Here is a 25,286-nt window from a genome sequence, read left to right on the forward strand (position 1 = left end):
GTACTTAAATAATAAGGCCTTAAAGGGACATGGGTGGAGACCAAGAGCTTCTGCAACATTTACTTTCCTTGGACATATCCTCCCACATCCCATGTTAAAGTCACTCAAAATCATCACTATTTTTCATGTGGTGGCCAGTCACAGGTTCATTGAAAAAATATAATGGATGGAGAAGGGAAAGAAACTAACACATTTCCTCTCCCTCACCAAACTGTGATTCTATATTCTCTTCACTCTCAGGCAGCCTTTTCACTGGTCTTTCCCAATAAGTCAACATACACCTTGGTCCTTTAGGGATCTGTGTCACTGGATAATAAGCCCTTGTAAGTCATACTTGTAATTACCCATTAATGAATATCACTCATCATAGAAGCACCAGATGATGACTGCCCAGGGAATATCTTGAATTCTAGTCATAACTCTCCCTACCTCCATTATGTAGCAGCAGTCCTAACTCCTCATGATAATCTATTCTATTATTCCTTCTAGAAAAGTAGCATTTTGTTTGTTTTGCTTTCTGGACATGTCAGTCAGGAGAAACCCAAAACAATCAAGTAGCAGTTTTGCATTTAGGTTTTCTGAAACTTTTACCATTTCACCTATTATAAGAGTCCTCCCTGGGAACCAGAACCAGAAACTCTGGTCCAGCAGAGCTTAAAGTTATAAGCATAGGAAGCACAAATCCTAATGTGAGTACCTGGAAGTATGGGGAAAAGAACCACTATTTCTATCTTCTGTTTCTTGATTTATTCATTCTATAAGAGTTATAAGACCATATGATTCATTGGTTCAACTATATCCCACACCTTGGAGGGTAGCAATCAACTCTGAATGGCACCATCCGCAATCTGGTGTCTCGGTTCTGCATTTCAAGAGGCCATGCTAACATTTGATTAGGCTAGCGGCCTCTAAATGATGAAGTATGTCTGGGAATAGAGAACTGCATACTCCTATGTTCATTGTTCACTTCGTTTGCTGTAAAATGGGTTCCTTGATCCTAGGTTATATTATATGGGATGGATGGACAATAGATCACTCACTCTGTGAGCCCTGACAATGACAAGTTTAACATTCCCCTCAGTCTGACTAGACTTTTGACAGGATTCTTCTTGACCATGGGCCCTGACATCCCTTTTCTCAATTACTTTAGAAAACATCATTGTAAATTCTATAAAATAAAATTAATATAGAGAGCCAGCTATATATATTGTGTATAGTGGTTAAGTGATCTGAATTCCTTCTGATGATATTTGTTTAAAATTAGTAGAGTTAATGCTGTTTTGGGGCAAGACTAAATATGTATAGTTCCATCTATTCCAGGTAAATATAAACTCCTTCTAATCCTCTTTCCTGATTAGTATTGGAGGTAAAAAGCACGTTTGCCAGATCAATAACTGTATATCAAATGTTCAAGGCTGTATCGATCTGTTCTAGTAAAGTTACACATCTGGCACAGCAGCTGTAATTGGAAATAACACCTGGTTAAGTGTATGCTACTTGCTATAATTTGCCATGATCCATTTTTTTTAAGGAAGGAGTTATGTAAACTCATCAATTATATAGGGTGAAAATAAAAACCACCAGCATTATATCCTTCAGGCTTCTGCCATTGCCATTCTGCTCTCCTACCTGGGCTACAGCATTGCTTTTAATTTGCTAACCTTCTTGGAAACGAGCAGTTTCAGAGGCTTCCACTTGAACTTTCCTACCATTATTGCAGTCTTATGCATGTTGGGTTTCACTTATTGGAGCCCTGTCAACCAATATATGCATCCTGATTATGCATTCATGGACTGAGAAATGTCAGAGGTAAGGGCTCTTTGGAATCACCAGATCCACGACAAGATGACTAATGGTCAGTATTCCATCTATTATGCATCCTACCTAGAGGTCTATGATGACACTGTGGGTTCAATATACTGTTAGCCCAGACTTTGTAACAGGCTTCACATGATAAAAGTGGGTCCTGATATACTTCTTTAGGATCCTCTGAGGGCAGATTATGAAATTTGCTATTATGTATAGTTGTTTTGTTTTATAGAGTATTCCTCAAGAGGATGCAGCCTCTTCTGGAATAAACTCTCTTGAAATTGATCCATGGATATGATTTTGCATTGTGGTAGCTGACATCAGCCTTTTGATCACATGTTTTTAAGGTTTCTGTGTTGCATATGTGTGTTGTTGTTTTTATTGTACAAGACAGGCAATATCCTTACGAAATTACAGTCCAGCAGCCTACAGGATCTGAGTGCTGCCCAGAACTACATGAGCTTGGAAGAATTTGCTTCCCCAGTTAGTCTCCTGTTGAGTCTCTTCTCTCATGAAGAGAAATGTTAGGTCTGTCTATACACTGAAGCCTGACACTTTGATAGTAGCTATGTGGGAAACTAAAGATGATCCAGCTAAGTTATATCTAGAATGACTCATAGAAACTGTAGCATGTCTGTTATTTTAAGCCACTAGTTTGTAATTTGTTATGCAGCAATAGTTGACTGATATGACAGGGATAAGGCTGTTGGACTATCAGCTGGACCAGGCTGAGTCTTACTCATGATTATTGTTATAGAAGCAATGAGGGAAATTAGGAGCAGCTCTGGAAGAGAAAAAAACAATGTCTGTACAAGATATCTGCCTCAGGTGAAGTCTTTGCATCGTCTCCAGAAGAAGGGATGCTGTTCTTGTCTGACAAGAAGAATGTTCCATTTCTGCCAGCTCAGGGAGTTATAGGAAATCTCAGGGTTCAAGGTTCTCAAACATTCTATGTAGATACATCATTCTAAGTTCTTGAAGTCCCTTTCTTTCCTTACCAGAGCTCTGATTTGAGTATAGAAGACTTGTCAGGATGTGAATTTAGCTTTCTCTATACCTTTATTTGGGGGCCTGATTTTCAGTTCAGTGTGCATACTAGTTGCAGGATGGGAGACTCTCTTTAATGGTGGCCTGCCTTGTCATACCAGATGACATGACCTTCAGTTTTTTTTTTTAATTACTTAGTGACCGAAAATTTCTGCCACTCCCATAATAATTATTGTCCACTATGTCTAGAGATACTACATAAGCCAGTGCATTTTATTTCATTTGTATCATAATTCATTACTTGGTTATTACAATGCTACAACATTTCTAGGGTTTTCATTACCCTACTTACTACTAGCAATGGGATCTTAGAAGCATCTGCCCACTGAGTGATGCAATTTCAAAATTTTATCTTGAAGATCTGCATCTTAAGCCACTTATAGTACCAATTGTCTTAATTTGGGTTCCTCCAGAATTTTATACCTAGATGATGCGAGTATCATAGCTTATTTGTGAGATATTTCAGGAAACAAATAACAAAGTAGACATTGAGATAGGGAGGGGAATGAGTGAATAAAAGATATACTACCAAACAAATGATCATCATAGCCAACTGGGACTTAAACTACATGAGGAAATCTCAGAGTTATTGTCCCTAATGGATGAAGGTAGTTGGGGTATTTGTATACCAACTCAGATCAATTTTTGGTAGAGAGCTATTTTATGAGCCATTACCTCACTATGACTACAGTTCAGCCACAAGGCTATAGTTCAGCTATTTAAACTTCCACAGAGACTTATCTTGAGACAAAGAGATTCAGATGCTAGGCACTATTACTATGCAGTAATCCACCAAATGATGAGGTAGAGAGAACACAGACTGAGCAACAGGAGCATCTGCTATACTATTCTTTTGCCTTTCTCCAAAAATAATATTATATTAAGAAAATCCTTTAGGGAAAAGTTAAAAAACTGTACCCTCAACTGTACACTAGAATACATGGTAATATTTCTGGGAGATTCCTATTATCAGCCTAATAGAAAGCTATAGGTTAATAATCAAATTCATACCAAAGGTTTTTTTTTTTCTTTAATCAAAAACTTTCTAAAAATTATTCTTTATTACCATATAAAAATATTTATTATTATAATTTTTAAAGTTGTAATTATTTAATTTTAAATATCCTGGGATTGTCTTATTTACTTTGAAACTGTTGACAGGATACTGAATATTCCTATAAAAATGAAAATTAAGATCATAGTTTGGATTTTTGACAGCTAATAAACAAGGCTTACAGTATCCTGCTCTGTGACAAAAAATTAGATCTAATCCTGACTTTCACAACAATTTGTGTACTGTTGTTTTACTCTCACATACAAATATTTTATGCAAATAGGGATCCCTGGGTGGCGCAGCGGTTTGGCGCCTGCCTTTGGCCCAGGGCGCGATCCTGGAGACCCGGGATCGAATCCCACATCAGGCTCTCGGTGCATGGAGCCTGCTTCTCCCTCTGCCTATGTCCCTGCCTCTCTCTCTGTGTGTGACTGTCATAAATAAATAAAAATGTTCAAAAAAAAATTTAAAAAAAATAAAAGTGTTTTAAAAAAAAAACAAATATTTTATGCTTAAATAATCTATTCCTAACACTCAAAAATTTTACACTAAATATAGCTAAAACATTGAAATGCATATATATATAAGTAAAAAACTATTGTATTAGGATGTGAAATGCTTTTTAAAATTACATCATAATCACCAATTAAAGCATATATTTATATAGGAACTCACTAAGTCAAAGTTTATAATGTAATATCTAGAATAACCATAAAATAACAATAAAGAGAATGAGTAACTATCAAGCAAAAAAAGGAAAAATGGGGTAATGAAATTTAATCAACATAAAAGAAGAAAAGAAAGAAAAAGCAATGTAGTTTAGATAAGAGAGTAAATTATAAAATGGTAGACTTAAACCCAAAACAGTGGTAGTTGCACTAAATGTAAATTAGCTAATCAATTAAAGAGGGATTTAAATTTAAACATTAACTATATTATGCATATAAGAGATATACTTAAAATAGAAAGATACAGAAAAGTTATTTAACACAAAACGTTAATATGTACCATTAACCAAGAGAAAGCTGGTTTAGCTCCATCAATAGATTTATAGCGAGTAAAGTAGACTTTATTCCAAAGAAATTAATATTAATAAGGAGATACGTTTTATAATAACAAAATATTGGATTCACTAGGGTAATTTAATTTAATTTAGGGTAAATTCTAAACTTGTATATACCTAATAATAGAGTCTCAAATAAAGGGAAAAAATTACAAGAAATAGACAATAATTAGGGTAGGAGAGTTAATATGCCTCTCTCAGCAACTGATCAAACAAGTAGAAAAATACAAAAATAAAAAATACAGAAAACTTGGAAAACAGTGTTCATAAACTTGACCTAATAGAAATACATAAAACACTGCTCAATACAATTACATAAACATTCAAGTTCACATGGATTATTTAACAAAATTTACCATATTTTGAGTATATCTCATCAGTCTTCAAAACATTAAAATCAGAGCGGACAGATCTTCTTACCACAATAAAATTAACCTAGAAATCAATAACAAAAAATAAATGGCTAGAAAATTCGCATGTATTTGGAAATACACTCCAAAACAACCCATAGGTCAATGAGGAAGTCATTGGATATTAGACAATAAACTGAATGATTATGAAGATAAGCTTCATGAAGAGAAAGCTTAGGTCTGTCTATACACTGAAGCCTGATTGTCAAGCATATACAGTTCAGCATATAGTAGATGTTCAGCAAATACTTCCTACAGTAACCGAATGTAACTCCTTTGATGATACTACCTACTGGGTATGAGAGATTTAAATCTGTGCAAAAAAACCCTCAATAACAGTTAAATATTCTGGAAAAAAAAACCACTGTAAGTAGAGCTCAGAATACAGGCTTCCTATTTTGCAGTATGAGGTAAAGGAATTGGAGGAGGAGGAAGAGAAAGACTAGAGGAGGGCAGTTGAAAAAACAGGTACTATTTTTCATAATTAAAACTAAGACTCCCACCTGCATTGCTTACAGGGTTCACAGAGTGATGCCAAACACAGCCAAGTCTGGGGGAAGAATGAGTTAGCTTATTTTATCTAAGCTTTATATAAATCAACTTATTACTCATTAGAATATGGAATATTCCTTCTGTCTTAAGTTTATATATGCTGGTCTAGAAGTTCTTCAGAATCATAAAATGACTATTACTAATTGTAGAGTCATTTTCAGAATCCATAGCTTCTCATTCCAGAAAAGAAATTCTATTAAACATTACCAATTAAAGATTCAATTGTCATTATTGACCTAAATTAATCAGTTGTAATGATATTAGCATGAAGGTTTACAACATTTTTCTGAAGCATTAATAATCTGTGACTGCAGAAAGGTGGGACTGGAAGATAAATGCCAATATTCTTTCCATTTCACTTGTGAAGCTGCTTTACAAGGTTTCAATTAGATCCTTCTTTTTACCCCTGAGAGAAGCTAACGGATGTATTGCATTAATTATGGTTCTTGGAGACAGGCTCAGGGAAGCCAACATTATAAAATTATAATCACTGCAGTTTTGCAGGCTCTACTTTTTCTCTCATTCCATGTGCTTACAGAGTTGAAATGTGGCTTTACAAACAAGGGTTTCAGAGGTAGTGTAAGACTAGCACCAAAGGCTCTGTAGATCAGGAGAAAGGGAAGGGGGAGGCCATTGGACATTATTTGCCTTTAAATATATGATTGGATGTGGTTTATAGTATTTAATATGCAGCATTCTTTAACCTATTGAATACCACTTCATGTGTATTTATGGCTCTATTAAATTTAGTTTTCTGGGGTGCCTGGGTGACTTAACTGGTTAAGCATCAGACTTTTTATTTCAGCTCAGGTCATGATCTCAGGGTCCTGGGATTGAGCTCCATGTTGTGCTCTACAGGGAATCTGGAGATTCTCTCTCTTCCTTTCCTTCTGCCTCTTTCCTTACTTGTATTCTAAATCAATATTTAAAAAATAATAAAATAATTTAGTTTTGTTTACATATATACATATGTACACACATACATAAATAAAGTGGGAATGAACTCTCATTGAATATAAAAGTTGCATTTGTACATGTTTGTACACATTTGTGTTTATGTATGTATGCGTGTGGGGGTTGGTATATGGGTATGGATAGAAAGGGGTGGGAACTTTTATTATCGTCACACAGAACTGTTCCAAATCACAATGCAGCTATTTAAAAAACAGAATGGATTGATATAGTGATTAGTGATTTCTTTTAATTTTTTTAAACCAAAAATGAATCGAATGGCTCCCCTGAAAAATACAGTGTCAAAAATGTACTTTTTGACTAAGGCAATCACAAGTATAAACTTGCATGTTATTCTAAAAGCCACAGTCTGTAGAAAGAGAAAAGCTAGGGATAAAAATCTTATCTCTCTTTATAAGGGTAACATTTTGAAGAGAGATGCTACAATAGTTTCTTTTTTTTAAATAATAAATTTATTTTTTATTGGTGTTCAATTTGCCAACATACAGAACAACACCCAGTGCTCATCCCGTCAAGTGCCCCCTTCAGTGCCCGCCACCCCAATCACCCCCACCCCCCGCCCACCTCTCCTTCGACCACCCCTAGTTCGTTTCCCAGAGTTAGGAGTCTTCCAAGTTCTGTCTCCCTTTCTGATATTTCCCACACATTTCTTCTCCCTTCCCCCCATTCCCTTTCACTATTATTTATATTCCCCAAATGAATGAGACCATATAATGTTTGTCCTGCTCCGATTGACTTACTTCACTCAGCATAATACCCTCCAGTTCCATCCACGTCGAAGCAAATGGTGGGTGTTTGTCGTTTCTAATGGCTGAGGAATATTCCATTGTATACATAAACCACATCTTCTTTATCCATTCATCTTTCGATGGACACCGAGGCTCCTTCCACAGTTTGGCTATCGTGGACATTGCTGCTATAAACATCCGGGTGCAGGTGTCCCGGCGTTTCATTGCATCTGAATCTTTGGGGTAAATCCCCAGCAGTGCAATTGCTGGGTCGTAGGGCAGGTCTATTTTTAACTCTTTGAGGAACCTCCACACAGTTTTCCAGAGTGGCTGCACCAGTTCACATTCCACCAACAGTGCAAGAGGGTTCCCGTTTCTCCACATCCTCTCCAACATTTGTGGTTTCCTGCCTTGTTAATTTTCCCCATTCTCACTGGTGTGAGGTGGTATCTCATTGTGGTTGTGATTTGTATTTCCCTGATGGCAAGTGATGCAGCTGCTACAATAGTTTCTAAATTTAAAGAACAAAACTTGCTAGGAATTCCTATATGTCACAGTATTACTAAAAGCATGATTAAGTTTAGAAATGGAATTTATTAAGTGATCCAGATCCAGGACTTTAGGTTACTAAGGTTATAAATTAAAAGCACTTGTGTGCAGAGGTAACAGGCACTGGGCTGATTTTTATATGTTTGGAAGGAAAGATTTTATTTTTGATGAAATAAAATTTTAAAAAATAATGGGCAATTAATTAAAAGTCATAAAGTGCAAGGGACAGATTAAGTAATATTAAATTTAATTTAATAATTCAAGGCAATGCTTTCTAAATACTAAAATTGTATCATAAATCATATTTATAGCCTGAATAAAATAAGAAATAAGTGGCTGAAATAGTAGGTTAATTATAATTAGTGCATTTTCTAAACTGGCAAACCAGGTAGCTTGGTGTGCTAATATATTAGGGATTGGCAGTTATTTCAGCCAAAACAGTGAAAGCAGATGGGCATCTAGACATGGCCTCAACAGACTTTAGTTTTTCATGGTCTCACGCAGGGTCGCAGAAATTACCACATTATCTTTTTTGTTGAAACATTATCATCCCATGATGAATATGTCTATAGACTAAATATTAATTGTATAACTTTTTAACTATGGGAATCTGGCAAGCTATCCCTTTCTCTTTCACCTCATTTTCTTTACTTTAAAATAGAGATAATAAAAAATAAACACAATAAAATAGGAATAATAAGCTCTATCTCCTAGGAATTTTCAAAGGTTAAATTGATATACAAAATAGAACATTGCCAGACACATACTAAACTTCCAATAAATGAAAGCTAACGCATTTTTAAAAATTCCTTTGCTTTGACACTTATGGTATAAAACACTGAAGATATTTTAGATGCAGAGCACAGTTTAAGTCACAAATTCTGCAAATTTTAGTTTTCATTTTGTGGTGTTTGGGTTTATAACAGCTTTGCAAGCAGTTAAATAGATTACAACTAAGTAGACCATGCCAATCTAATTGAAGAGGCAACAGAACTAGGGTTCTATATTTCTTTCCTTTAGCCATTTTATCTATATGAAAATTATCCTCTTCAGGATCTTTTAGAAGAGCTATTCCACTGTTGGAACACTTTTAATAAATGGGATTTAGGCTAGGAAAGAAAATTAACAAGAGACCTCAAAGAAAATTTACTTCAGAAAGAATATAACCTTTTAGATAACATGGTACCTTATAGAGAGTTTAGATATGGACGAGAATTGGTCAGGAAATAAAAAGGGAGGTTTTTTTTTTTTATGATTCAGGGACTAAAAATGAAATCTGTAATTGGAAAAGGTCTACAAGATCATGATGCCTTTTGAATTGCAAACACCAGGTTAAGAACTTAGGAAAAGGATATTTTGGAAATTGCTCAGGGAGCAAATGATCTAATGCCTTCTCTCTGTTCCCATCTATCAGAGGTCCCATTGCACACTGCTTGTCTAACCTGACAGAAGATTTTTGATTCATTGGCCTTAGTGCTGACCTTTTATTCTCTTAAAACCAAAAGATCCCACATACCGGTGCAGCAATATGGGGAAATTTCCTTTAGAGTTAGGTCTGATTTCAATTATTTCATTTAACACTTTGTGTTTTAATTTTCTTGTGGATGGGGCAGGGAGAAAGTGGGAGGAAGATGGTATAGCATTGCACAAAGATCAAGGATGTTGGGTCCCATATTACCAGGTTCAATTCTCGCCAGTGATAGATGCTGTGCAACTTCTGGAACATATTCTTTACTGGAAAGGACTGTTATTGACTATTATTTATTCCATTGCACACATCATATAGTGTACATAGAACAAGTACTCAAATAATGCTTATTGAAAAGGCGGGCTGTAAAGCAAGTGTTATTTCTTTAACTTCACATTCTCTTTCCTAATCTATAAAGTGGGAATAATGGTACTTTTTAAGCTTGTGGGAATTAAATTAGACAATGTACATGAAATGAACTAGACAAAGCAGCTGACACATGGCAACTTTCCCCAATCAATCACAGGTCTGATTATTTGTATTAAAAATATTCAACCGTACAACAAGATTTTGGTTTTCTTTTTGGTACATAGAGCTATTACTACTTTAAACATTTAGTCTGCCAAGAATTCATACCTTTTGAGTATTTTCTTCACATACAAATTTGATTTTATTATTTTGATATCCATGGAAATAAATATTTTCATAACTATATAACAGAGTTTTAGTTGAACATTTTTATAGGTTAAATTGATTTGGAACAGTTATGATCTATATGAATTATGAAAACCTACATTAAAGAGAGAAAGAAATTTTATGCCAAGAAATACCTTTGTTTCATTTCCTGGAAACATTTCCTTCCTCAAAGACTATAGGATCTGAAAAAGGAAATGCTAAATGCAATTCCATTTATGGTGGTGAAATTGCCTGGAAAGAAGTTGTTTTTCTTCCTATCAGAAAACTGTTTGGTTTTTTTTCCCCCAGAGTTCCATTCACAGAAAGTCATCTGAACTATTTTTTATATTTTCATACTGACTTAACTGAAATACTCTCTAGATTTAATAAAATTCAATATAAGACTGCAATCAAGCATTAGATTCTTTCCTAGTCCATCTTTTCAATGGTCGATATGACCTCTAAATGCCTTCAAGTACTAAATTAGGAAAAGCCAGGCAACTCTAAAGTCTCTTTGTAAGGATTTTCTTTGTCTATGTATTATATAAAGTGCAATTTGTAAGTAAGCTGTCCTGTGTTTCTTTCACCTACAGTACTTTCAGCCAGCAAAACACTGCAAGACCATAACTTGACCTAATACCCATTGATTACCCAGTATGGGGTGATGCTTTTAACCCCATATCAGCACTAGCTCCCTGCTGATTCTAATTTCAATGATAGCAATATGGCTTTAAAGAACAAGAAGGACCACCTGAGACCTTCTACATTTATTCTTATACATTAGATCATCCTTTGGTTCACAGGCCTTTGATGGAGGCGAAACCAAGAGATAGAGTTTTTACTTTTATTAAACTAGAAACACATTCAGATGTACCCCTGCTGGTTTACTGGAAAAGGATACAATCATTAAAACTTTTCACTGATAATTTTGGATACCAGTAGAGGAATGATGTGGTTTCAATACTCTGAAAGCAGAAGCTTAGATAAGCATCCTTGGCCAAGAGAACTGCTCCTGGGGAGTAAAGTCTTTTCCACTAAGCATGTTGGCGTTATTCCTTTTGCTGTCAACACATACCTACTTTCTCCACATGGAATCTAAGAACTTTACACTTAACAGATCTTATATCTTTCTAGCTTCCGTTACCTAAGAGATTGCTTTGAATCTTTTAAAATTCCAAGTCCACAAATCCTAGAGAAAAGAATTATTATTTTAAGATAAAGGTTGCATCAGATGCCATTCATTGGGTCCATTAATTGTGGCTAAAGTAACTTGATTACATAAAAATGTGACACCTCTTATGTGAACAATATAGATGCAAGGGAGGAAGGAGAAGATGCTAGAACAATGGAGGAGGTGAGCAAATCGCCTTTTTGCAGTTTGTCATGTCTCATATATTGTCGTACTTTCATACCCACTCCTCCAAATTAGAATTTTCCAGATCCATATGTAACAGTAAATTAATGTACTTTGGACTACCAGGAAAGTACATTTTTATGGCACCTCAACTTGACCTTTTTTGTTAAAGTCCCTTGTTGAGTCAAGAAAATGGTATCTGAATTCTTAATCATTACAGTTTCTCTGCTGTATATTAAATTACAGATCTTATAAGGCATCCAAACTAGTTCTTAACTACTGATATAATGGCTTTCTGGTATTGATTCTATGCACTCTGTTTCTCTGGATCTCATTTTACAATTGATTTTTAACTGACACTGTGATATATTGTAGCTTTTTGTTTGTCTTCATATAATCTCTGTGCATCTAATTTTTCCCATTCTTTTGTAACCATGATAGGAGAAATCATAGTCAACCATTCCAATGAACTATAAAGAAATACGTATGTGGGAAATGTTAAAGACAAAATGTACCAGAAAGCTTTCACTAAAATATAGGCAAATGAGCTCTGTATCAAGTAAAAAAAAAAAAAAAAAACAAACAAAAAAACTAGCGTGTACATTGGAAACACTGAATTAAAGCTGCTCATTTATTTTAAGATACTGAGATTTATCACTAATTAGACTTGAGGTCTCACAATTCAATATAGATTTTAAATATCTCCAATAGGCTTCTCCTAAAACATCAGAGCAGTTAAAACAGAAATCTATTGGATTAAAAAAAATCAGTACATTCTTTTCTTCCCAATCGTAGGTAACGTGAACATCATCTGATAGCAATTATTCAGTTAATTCAGCCAAACAGTCAGTGTCACTTTTTGATGTTCAAAATAAGTAGAAACAATGTCCCAAACAAAAATGTTTCCCTAATAGTAGAACAATTTTTCCTTAATTTGTTATACTAACAGTGACAAACCACATTAGTCAATGAAATCTAATTTTTGGTGACTCATTTATCTTTTTTTTTTTAATTTTTTTTATTTATTTATGATAGTCATAGTCACAGAGAGAGAGAGAGAGGCAGAGACACAGGCAGAGGGAGAAGCAGGCTCCATGCACCGGGAGCCCGACGTGGGATTCGATCCCAGGTCTCCAGGATCGCGCCCTGGGCCAAAGGCAGGCGCCAAACCGCTGCGCCACCCAGGGATCCCTCATTTATCTTATGTTTTTTTTAAACATTAGCTTTATTTTCTACGTTATGCCTAAAGGTCAAAATTAACAAGATAAGTTTAATTCAATGGTAAAAAGATTAAAAACTATAATTACTGTATCTCAGTAATTATAAAAGAACAAAGTGTTACCCTTCTTTCTAGATATGATATAATCTCAGACAGAAGAATCTGGATGTTTAATACTCATAGAACTACTTTAATACAGGTTTTATTACTCGATGACCCAATGTATAGCCGAGCTGTATTTTAACAAAAAGATCCATTAACATTTTCTGGTTCACTGAATCTTATGGAATTTAAATTAACTAATTTATTTTAAAAATTGTTTATTTGATTTATATCCTTTCTGAAAATCAGCTTCTTAGAATCATATGGTAAGACTTAATCAGGCTATAGTCAGAAAAGGTAGAATGAACATTCAAGGGGAAAAAAAGACCCTAAATTATAATAGATTCTGTAAAAGAATACTACTTTAAGTCAACATGTACTCGATACTCAGTCTAAATTAGTCGGTGGATTCTTTACCCATTGTTCCATCATGTGTGCTTATTTAATCATTTCCTTGTATACCAGTTTATCAAAATAATGGTAAGTTTTTGAAAAAAGTCTCTGCAAATTTTGCTAGATATAAACAATAAAATTCAGGTTTTCTAGTACTATTTAAACAAAATTTAAAAAATATATATACTTTTCATTTTTCCCTTAAGCTTTATTGAAGTATAATGAACAAATAAAAATGTATTTAGGTTGTACAATGTGATAGTTTATTAAAAGTATACAATATTATGATTTAATATACATATACATTATGTCATGTTTGCCATAATCAAGTTAATTAGTTCATCACCTTTTGTAGTTACATTTTTTCCTGTGGTGAAAACATTTACGATCTACTCTCTTAGCAAATTTCAAGTAAACAAAGTAGTATTGTTATCTATAATCACCATGCCGTACATTAGATCCCCAAAACTTAATCATTTTATAACTGAAAGTATGTACCCTTTGACTAACATCTCCCCATTAGATACAGGTTCAAGACACAAGGTCCAATCTGTCAAAAGCCCCATGAGGACTGGGATTTTAGTTTGTTGTATTCAATGTTGTATGCCTGTAATCCCAAATAAAACTCCTGGGCATCATTGCTTAACTCTCATTTTAAAAAGAATACTTCTAACATTTTCCAGTAAACATTATATTTACTGTGGATTTTGGAAAATGTCTCTTGGCTTCTCTTTATGTTAACATACATGTCTTCTTATTTATCTGTTTTTTTATTGATAAATATCAATAAAAAGATAAATATCAATAAAAGATATAAAGATAGATATCCTTTATCTTTTTAAATATAAATTTTAGTTAGTTAATATACAGTGCAATATTGGTTTTTGGAGTAGAATTCAGTGATTCATCACTTAACATAGAACACCCAGTGCTCATTACAAGTGCCCTCTTTAATACTCATCAGCTATCTAGTCCATTCCCTACACTTCTCCCTCCATTAACCCTCAGTTGTCTATTGTAAGAGTCCCTTATGGTTTATTTCCCACCTCCCTTTCACCCCCACTTCTCACGTTCACCTGTTTTCTTTCTTAAATTCCACATATGAGTGGTATTATATGGTATTTGTCTTTCTCTGACTGACTTATTTCATCTAGCATAATACACTCTAGCTCCATCCACATTATTGCAAATAACAAGATTCCATGTCTTATTTTTTAATATATTGAATCTCTATTTCCTTTACACACCTTACACAGGGAGAAGCCCCACTGTGTCCTGCACTGAAGAACTATCCTTACATTTGATATAATGACAATCATAAATTTTTTGTCCTATGATTTCTGACTTTGAAGTTTTGTTTTTAAAGTACTCTGCTGCCTATAGATCATAAAGATCTCCAAGTTTGTTTTTTCTACTATCTGATAGTTATCTTTCACATTTAGATAATTAATCCATTTAGCCACTTTTGGATGTACTGTTAAGTAGGCATCCATTTTTATTTTTCTCCTTGAAATAGTTTATTTAACCCCTCCTACTAAATTATTTGTCCTATTCCTACTATTTTTAATACTTTCATTGTCATATGTAAGCTCCCATACATACTAACAAATTTTAAAACTTAGAAAAGATATATCAATTCTGGAAAAACACATAGTGTCAAAATGTCTTGTTCCAAAACTTAACAATAAATTTTAAGCAAAATTAAATAGTAGCCAAGGTTTCCCCTTTAGCCATAAACAAAACAAGACAAAAGCCAAGACCAAAAGGTTTTGAAGTGAGTTCATATAAACTTTCAAGTAATATTAAACTCCTATGTTATACAAGTTGTTTCACAAAATAGAAAACGAGGTAAAGATGCCAGGTTCATTTTATGAAGCTAGTGTACTCTTGATTACCATAAAGGTAATGACAAAATAAGTGCATATCCTTTTAACTTGGGAATATATATTTCAAAATAATGCGTAAGCTCAGGGATCCCTGGGTGGCTCAGCAGTTTAGTGCTGCCTTCAGCCCAGGGTGTGAACCGGAGACCCAGGATTGAGTCCCACATTGGGCTCCCTGCATGGAGCTTGCTTCTCCCTCTGCCTATGTCTCTGCCTCTCTCTCTCTCTGTGTGTGTCTCTCATGAATAAATAAATAAAATCTTAAAAAAATGCATAAGCTTATTGAATCCTACAGTTTTATTTAATTACATGATCAAGTATGTATATAATGATGGTTCAGTATCAGAAAAATCTATCAATAATATTCAGCCTATTAAAAGAAAACAATCTTTTGGCTATCTCTATTAATTAAAAAAATCAATAAGTGAAGACTAGATGAAAACATCCTTAACTTGTAAAAACTGTACATGAAAACCAATAGTAAACATTATACTTGACAGAGAAATTTTAGATATATATAGATGTTTTAAGATCAGGAACAAAGCCACATTGAATATAGCACTGGAAGTTCTGCCTCATGTTAAAAAGAAAGAGAATTAGGAATTTTAAGGATTAGAAAAGAAAATATACAATTGTCATTATATGCAGATGTTTAATCATCCACCTAAGGGAAAGGAAACAATAGAATAGCATACAAATTATAAGAAAAAAAATGAGTCTTGTAAGTTGCCTGGATACACATTCAGCCTATGAGGCAATACCATTTGTGCACAAGAAATAACCAACTAAAGATACACAGTTCTCTATGGCTCTGTTGTAGGTCTTGTGGACAAAGGTCCTGACTGTCTTTGTTCAAGGCTATCTTTTAAAGGATATCTGTATTTAGAATATGACGGAATTATTTATTTTCCATTACAAAAGATGTGGGTTCCCTTTCTTCAGAGTTCCTCCCTTGCAACACCCCTCACTGCATGTGTAGTCATCCTCTGGCCATCATCTCATTTTCCATGGTAATTGGAGTTCAGAGAACCAATGCAAAAAATGGATATTCTGGCTACTGTTATTGTTGTGAGTAATAAATTACCCTTTGTCTCTGAACCAAGAGTCATGTTTCTTCTGCCAGCATCCATGAATATGTGGTAGGCCAATTTGTTAGCTTGCAAATTGGGTAAAAATCTTAGACCCTTCACAGTTCTTGGCACCAACTAAAGAATTCAAAATAGGGCACAATCACTAACAATAAAAACTTCAATTTACATAGTAATTTACTTCATCTTGAGTATAATGTGGGGAAAAAACTATAGAAATAATTAAGTATATAAAGGGTCTTAATTTTTCAAGAGGTATTACCTTTTTATGAAGAAACAAATTGACTATGTTTAGAAATGGGTCAATTATTTTGAGTGACTCATTGTCCTCTAACAGTTCCAATTTGAAATGTAGATAAAGTTAACAAACGATCTACAACTTATATAGAAGAGTAATTTATGAATAGCTAATTCAATCTTACATAAGTAAGAGTAAAGCAGAGTCATTTGCCCAAACAGAATTAATATTATAAAACATAATTATACATACGATGGGATATTGGCCCAATAACTTTGGCTCAAGAGCATGTACTTATACTTTTAAAAAATGTCAGTGGATTTTTAAATTAATTTTATGTATTATTTAGAATTATTTTGACAATGCAAACCAGTACCATTAAGTAGCCTTTTAGAATTATTTGGTGTGGACAGCCCGGGTCGCTCCGCGGTTTAGCGCAACCTTTGGTCCGGGGCGTGATCCTGGTGACCTGAGATGGAGTCCCACATCTGGCTCCCTGCATGAAGCCTGCTTCTCTCTCTGCCCATGTCTCTGTGCCTCTTTCTCTCTCTCTCTGTTTCTTTCATGAATAAATAAATAAATAAATTTAATTTTAAAAACGAATTATTTGGTGTGCAAAAAATATGCTATCTAATGCAACTTTAACCAGGGGAAAAAATGCTCAGGCTATCTAACATCATTTCAAATGTATGGAGTTGCTTCATTACACACATTGATCTGTAACTTGCATGTAGCATGCCTTTTTGAAGTGAACCCAGACTCTAAGCTTACATCGGCAAATATATTTTTTTCACCAGTGATAAAAATTCATCAGTAATGCTGATACCAGGTTACTTTCATAATATAATATGAATAGAAATAAGCACATTTCTTTAAAAAAGAAATAAAGGAATATGCAAATTATGATACACTGGCTGTGCTTTAAAAGCAGATCTTCCCATGAGTCTGTATCTAAGTGGAATTCACTGTTCTGAAGGACAAACAGCTGATTTACTCCAAAGAGTATCCTTTAAATCTCCAAGGTTAACATGAAACTTAGTAAATGGATAGTGTAGAAGCTAGTGAAAGATTAGAATATAAATAGAGGATCTCAAACTTTATTGCTGACTTTTGAGGTTTAGAAATAATATTTGTCACATTATTAGAAAGCTATTGCTTTTCAGTGACAAATTGTTTTTCATGAGGGGTTATAATCATTAGACCACACTTTGGATTATATTGATTGTTCAAACATGAAATCTAGTCACAATCTTAGTATTTTTTTCCCTCAGCCTTCCGCGCTAGATCATGCAGTGCTTTACATATTTTTTTTATTGAGGACAATAGCACAACAATGAGGAAAAGAAAGAGTAGCATAGAGTAGTTACTTTGTTTTAATGTATAAAATATAATGTTGCAAATTTAATTATATCACCATGGTCCTTTGATTTTATTTTAATGACCCAGAAGACTTTTTAATAAATGTGCCATTTATTATATAGTTCATCTGTGAGGAAAGGAAAATTAACCCCTAAAAATTCAGGACTTGCTTGACTAAGACAGCTAGGACCTTGATGCTTTTAGGAGTTGAACTGACCTACAGCTAGGCCACTGTGTTCTCCTGCTGGACATAAATGATGTTACAGAGTATCAAATCCAGACAAGGTTATTCTGTGACTATAATGAAGTGAGACAAAAACAAGAACAATTCATGAAGTGGACTAAGAAAAACAACATCACTGTGCAAACCCTAAAAGATCAAACACCCACCTACCTCAGCTTTAGATTTACTCTTCACCTTTCTCTCTTTCTTAGTAAGAATTTTTACTCAATCATCGAACTAGCCACAGTTCCTGAAAGCATCCAATTCAGACCAAAGCCTCACTTGTTTGAACCCTCTCCTAAAACACCTACTCACAGCCCAAATCTTGTAATAAATTCTTTCTAATGTCCTCTTAATGAGATGCTCCATGTTTCCACATTGTGTGCACTCTCCATCCCTGTACTGCATAATAAACCCAAATAGTTTTAGAACCGTGTTCCTGCAAATCTTTTTCTGGAGGATACTGTAACCTTGTCTTATATCCTTAAAAAACAAAAAAGAAAAACAAAACAACTCCCTCTCCAAACAGAGAAACAACAACAGCATAACAGAAACAATGAAAACCTATCAAAGTATGTAATTAACTTTAGAACTAATACCTGGATATTAAGTCTCAGTCAGTGTTGAGAAAATTGTTTCTAGCATACTTCAACATTCCATCTCACTAGGCATCAGGAAATTGCAACTGAAAACAAAAAATTAATTCTGCTATCTGCAAAACCACCTTTCTAAAACTATTTTAAAAAATCAAAAGGAGTCTCAAGAATAAAAGAAGATTGTGGATATGTTATCCTATCTAAAAACTAGCTTATCAAAAACAGTACTTCTAACCTCTATCTTGTAAATGATTCTCTCTTAATTACCATTTAATACTGGTTCTTCACAAACTCTTCCAAAACAGATAAGGGGAGGAACACTTCCCAATTTATTTTTATGGTGTTAGTACCACCTTGGTATCAAAAGTAGACAAGGACACCATAAGATAAAATTATGTACTACTATATCTTAGAGATATAAAAATCCTCAAAAAATACTAGCAAACCAAATCCAGAAACACACAAAAATAACTGTATACCATGACCAAGTGGTACATATCCCAGGAAAACAAGATTATTTTAACACCCCAAAAAATCAATTGATGTAATACATCATGTATTATGCCGTAATACATATAGGCAAAAAAACAAAAACAAAAACAAAAACAAAAAACCACACACACAAAAACCAAAATAAAACAAAATAAAAACAACCTCACGTGATCATCTCAATAGACAAAGAAGAAACATTTGATAACATCCAATATTCTCTCATGATAAAACACACTAAAAAAGAAAAAATAATAATACAGGGTACTTCCCCAACCTTATAAAGTGTACCTACTAAAATTCCACAGCTAACATCATACTTAATGATTAAAGACTAAAATTAGGAACAAGACAAAGAGTGTGCACTCTTGCTATTTCTATTCAAATTGTATATGAGATTCTAGCTAGGGCAACTAGGCAAGAAAAAGAAATAAAAGGTCTCCAGATGGAGAGGAAGAAAAAAATACTTGATGGGATGAGCACTGGGTGTTATACTATACATTGGCAAATTGAATTTAAATTTAAAAAAGTGTAAAATGAAATCTCCATTCTCAGATGACATGATTTTATACATAGAAAGTAATCCAATAAATAACTTAAAACTAATAATGATTATGGCAAAGGTCCAGGATATACGATTATTATACAAAAACCAGTTGTATTTTATATACTTGAAATAAAAAATGAATTTAGAAAACAATACCATTTATAGCATTAAAAGGAAAGAAATATATAAATTTCACAAAAAAAAGTGCAGAGCTTACACTCTGGAAACTACAAAACATTGCTAAATACATTTATAAAGATATAAATAAATGGAAAAACATGCTATGTTCATGGATTAAAAGGCTTAACATTGTACATGGTAAAACTGTACATGGTAAAACTGTACTAAAACTGTACATGGTAAAACTGTACTAAAAATTGATCTACAGATTCACTGAGATTTCTATCAGAATTTCAGCTCACTTCTTTGTATAAATTAATAGATGATTCTAAAATTTGTATAGGTTATAAGGGACCCAGAAGAGCCAAAACAATCCTAAAAAAGAACAAAGTAGGATGACTCAAACTACCTGATTTCAAAACTTACTTTACAGCAACAGTAATTAAGACATTGCAGTACTTGCTCAGGAAGACATATAAATCAATGGAATAAAATTGAGAGTCCATATATAAATCCACATATCTGTGGTCAACTGATTTTTTACAATAGTGACAAAACCGTTAATAGGAAGAGAATAGTATTTTCTTTCTTTTGAAAAAAGATTTATTCATTTTAGAGAGAGAGAGAACATGCACCAACAAAGGGAGGGAGGGGCAGAGGGAGAGAGAGACACAAAGAAGCAGACTCTGCTGAATGCAGAGTGGAAAGTGAAGCTCAATCTCAGGACCTTGAGATCATGATCTGAGCTGATATCAAGAGTCAGATGCTTAACAACTGAGCCACGCAGGTGCCCCAAAGAATAGTGTTTTTCAACAAATGCTAGTGAGATAACCAGATAGCCACATGTAAAGGTATGATTGGACATTTATCTCACACCATATGCAAAAATTAACTCAAAATGGATAAAAGACCTAAATGTAAAAACTAAAACTACAAAACTCTTAGAAGAAAACATAAGAATAAGTCTTTATAAACTTGGATTTAGCAAAGAGTCCTTAGATATAGTATTAAAGCTTAAATAACAAAATAAAAAATAACCTAAAAAGACATAAATTGACCATCAAAATTAAAAATAAATTGTACTACAAAGGACATCATCAAGCAAGTTAAAGACAGGGACACCTGGGTGGCTCAGTGGTTGAGCATCTGCCTTTAACTCAGGGTGTGATCCTGGGATCCAGCATAGAGTCCCATGTGGGGCTCCCTCTGGGGAGCCTGTTTCTCCCTTTGCCTGTGTCTCTGCCTCTCTCTGTGTACCTCTCATGAATAAATAAATAAATCTTAAAAAAAAAAAGAAAGCTAAAAGACACAAACCAGTGGTTACCACATGGGAGGTGGTAGGGGGATGGATGAAATAGCTGAAGAGAATTAAGAGTACACTTATTGTGATGAGCCCTACCTAATGCATAGAACTCTTGAATCACTATATTGTACACTTGAAACTAACATAAAGCTCAATGTTAATCATATTGGAATAAAAAAAATTAAAGCTAAAAGACACACTGAAGATTGGGTGATAAAGAACTTATATCTAGAATATATAAAGAACTCTTACAATTCAACAACAAAAAAGACAAATAGCCCAATTACAAATTGCAAATAACCTGAATGATCATTTATTCAGAGAATTTGTGACTTTATGTTTATATGATGAATAATGTAAATACAATTATATAAACATAATTTTGGACAAAAGAAGCCACAGAAAAATATGATATGATTCCATTTTTATAATGTATTTTAAAAGACCATCTTGTACTATGGTGATAAATGTTAGGACAGTGGGTACCTTTGTTGGGGCAGAAACTGGAAGACAGAACAGGAGCACTTCTTAGGGTGCTAATTTCTTAGTAATTTGTTAGTAAAAGAGATTAGTAAATTTCTTTTTTCTCGATGTTGGTGTTGTTACAGAAATGTTTATTTTGTAAAAATTCATTGAGCTGTACATTTATAATAGGTGCACTTATCTGCATATGCACTTTCATTAATAAAGGCTCTACAAATGGATATCAATAAAGATACTACAGGGATCCCTGGGTGGCGCAGCGGTTTGGCGCCTGCCTTTGGCCCAGGGCGCGATCCTGGAGACCCGGGATCGAATCCCACGTCGGGCTCCCGGTGCATGGAGCCTGCTTCTCCCTCTGCCTGTGTCTCTGCCTCTCTCTCTCTCTCTCTGTATGTGACTATCATAAATAAATAAAAATTAAAAAAAAATAAAAATAAAAAAAAAATAAAGATACTACAAATGTACATTAAAGAAGTTCTATGAGTTAAATTAAGCTTGAGAAACACTAACACATATAACAGTATATTTTTCAATAGGGTGGTCTTTGATTATATGTGATTTTCTTATTTTAAATTTATATTATGCCACATTCTAGAAAGTATTAAAGCTGGATCTAAGAAGATAAATGAAAATATAGCAAGACACAGGCAAAAGAGAAGAAAAGTAGAGGTAGAAATTAGAAGCCTATGATCCCAGTTATGTGTATTTATAAGTTATTTGCACTTCTTTCATCAGTCTTTGTCTTCTTTTGCAGGTCTCGTTGATGTAGGAATGAGTTAGGGGCAGATGGGAATAGACAGGGAAAGATAAGGGAAAGGCCCCAGAGTCAGGCTCCTACCCATCCAGAGAAAACAGAGATAAGACAGAAAAAACAGAAAAAAATAAATCTGGCTCCCTAGTTCCAAAATGTTATGGAGTATCCTCCTTTAATGGCTACTAAGTAATCACAGAAATATGTCATTAAAGTGTTGTCAATAGTCCCTGCTCAAACTAAGACAGCACAAGACTCTCAAGGCCATGGGCTACCTGACTAGGCTTACAGAAATCCCAGTTATAGAGAAATGTTAGGGAGGATATATTAACCAGAAAGAAGGGAACACCTTGTTTGGGCTCATGATATTTACAAAATCATCTTGTTTGTTATTCTGATAGTTATAAGTCCACCATGTTTGTTCTAAATATCCACCCTGATATTGACAAGAAATTTACCAAGTTCCCTAGACAGTTTCCTATAAAAGACAGACCATGAAAGCCCTCAGTGGCAACCCTGTCAGGACCCCTCTCACTTTTGAGAGCTTTCTCTGTATCTCCACCTAATAGAACTCACTCTCTGTTGTCCATAAGATTCATTCTTCGACTCCATGAGACAAGAACCAAGCTTCCCTGTGTCACTATTAACTATGTCTTTTATTCAGCTTGGTGTATAGTTAGATAATAAGGAAAGTAAAGGGAATATCCATATTCCATTCTTAGAATTTTACCTATTTTATATTTATCCAAGTAAAATCTAAAGAATCTCCTCTGAGAGGCTCTGAAGAGTACAGTGGGACAGTGCGAGTCCTTAGCAAGATAAGAAGTTCTGAGAAGGGCTATCCTCCTCTGCTTTGGGGCAGCCCTTGCTGCCACCTTCCTTTGAGCTCCTGTAGCCTTTGCCTTTAGTGTTCATTAAACAGTCTTGTTACATTAAAAAAATTTGTCTAGATTTCTGCCATTTGCCAACTTGTTTATACTATCATGAATCTTATATACTACATTATTAAAGAAAACTCCATCAAAACAGTGTTGGTATCTCAGACTGCAAAATATTATTTCCTTTCTTTCCAGGAAAATGTTCGGAGTTTTTGCTGTTATAACTTCAGAGCTGAGTCAGCTTGAAAAATATGAAGCATAGCTCTGTCTTCTCTGAACTGGGAGAAAGTCTCCTGCAAGAGCCCCTCATCCCCTGACAATGTATGCCTGTGCAAGATTCATCTCTACCCACTTCTTGGTCAGGAGCACCTCTCAACTGTTGAGCTGCACACTGTCTGCAGTGGTGCTAAAACCACTGGAGACACTGACAGATGAGGGCCTCAGCATCTTGGCAGCCCCACATCCCCTGACTTCACGTATTCCCAGCTGCCACTTCCAAACCAGCACCATTTCAAGGGATATAGCATCCAAGTTCATTGTGGCTGGGGTTGCCATGGTAAGGGTGGCTGGCTCTTGGGCTGGAACTGCGATTATTTGCTAGCCTCATCATTGATTATGCCAGGAACCCTTTTCTGAAGCAATGGTTCTTCTCCTATACCATTCTGGGTATTTGCCTTCTTGGAGGCCATGGAGATCTTTTGCCTGATGGTGGTGATTCTCATCCTCTTTGCCACGTGAAGGAGCTGTCTCTACCTCCCATAGGTCTTTGTCCTGTGTCTCAATGGCCCTCTATGTTCCTTTTCTTCTACCTCCCCAGGCAGCCTGGGGAAAGTGATTGGCTCAGGATATGATAGAGGGAAGACAAATAAATATACTCTATTAATAAGGAAAAAAGATTAAATAGTTAAGGCTTATTTTTAGGTAACATCTATTATTCAAATAAAAAATGAAATAATGATAACAAAGTATTTTAAAATCCCTTTACTTTTGTTGTTAATAGTCTTAGGAGCCATGTTTCGGTTCAATTCAGCTATGAGTCTTTTCTTTTTCTCATTTTATAATTCTGTGTTCAGTCATATGCTAGATACTCTGAAAAGATTTTTAAGACCTCTGCCTTTAAATAACTTGCATTCTCATTGAGTGCCCATCTTGGCTATACAAAAACAATAAAATGTGACAAGGCTCATTTCAGTCCATGCTCTGCCAGGACCAGTCCAGGTACCAAGGGCTGCTTTCTTTGAAAACCCTTAATTAAGATCAGCATGATTGGCTTGACAGATTGTGTTCTCATTGTCTTGATAAAATGAAGCAAGTGATTGGCTCAGGGATGCTGCTGATGGACAACTGAGCTAGGTTGAAGGTTCGTTTGCTTTCAAAGTTTGCTTTGCATTTGCTTTGGTTTAATTTTATTTTTCATAATATTTTGTGGTTCCCCTGACCTCTTACTTTAATCTACAGCTGTTGTCAAATACATAAATAAGCAGACATTCTAGCTCTAAGAAGCAAGACAAATGATTCCTCTGATTCAATTGGTTTGAGAGCACAGGCAGGACTATGCTTGCTACTACTTTCTACTTTTTTTTTTCTTTGTCCAAGATGATCCATTTATTGTCAGTATCTGAGAGAAAGAAAACATTTTTATAGTTATGTGTATTTATAATTGTGACATATACCAAAGATTGAGAAGATAGTCTGGTAATAGCCACTTTCAGTAGACATGTCTTTAAACAGATGGAAAGAACTGAAGATACTAGAATTGTTAAGTTCTTAAATTGAGAAAAAAAAAAACTTATACATGAGGTAAAGTCCTTTATTTACTCTTTTGAGGTTCAAAGAATTCTGAGCAGAGTTGAGAGGCTTGGCTCCTATTCCTGATTTTGCATTAGAGAAAACTAGTCATCTCATTCTTTTGGGCTTCAGATTCTTTTTTTTT

General features: G+C 34.5%; 1 pseudogene; it reads left to right on the forward strand.

The window, feature by feature from the left end:
• Window positions 1-1,845: 1,845 nt before the first annotated feature.
• Window positions 1,846-24,091, forward strand: LOC100682964 (annotated as a pseudogene).
• The last annotated feature ends 1,195 nt before the right edge of the window (window positions 24,092-25,286 follow it).

Source organism: Canis lupus, chromosome 17 (genome assembly GCF_011100685.1).
Source record: "Canis lupus familiaris isolate Mischka breed German Shepherd chromosome 17, alternate assembly UU_Cfam_GSD_1.0, whole genome shotgun sequence".
NCBI lineage: Eukaryota > Metazoa > Chordata > Mammalia > Carnivora > Canidae > Canis > Canis lupus.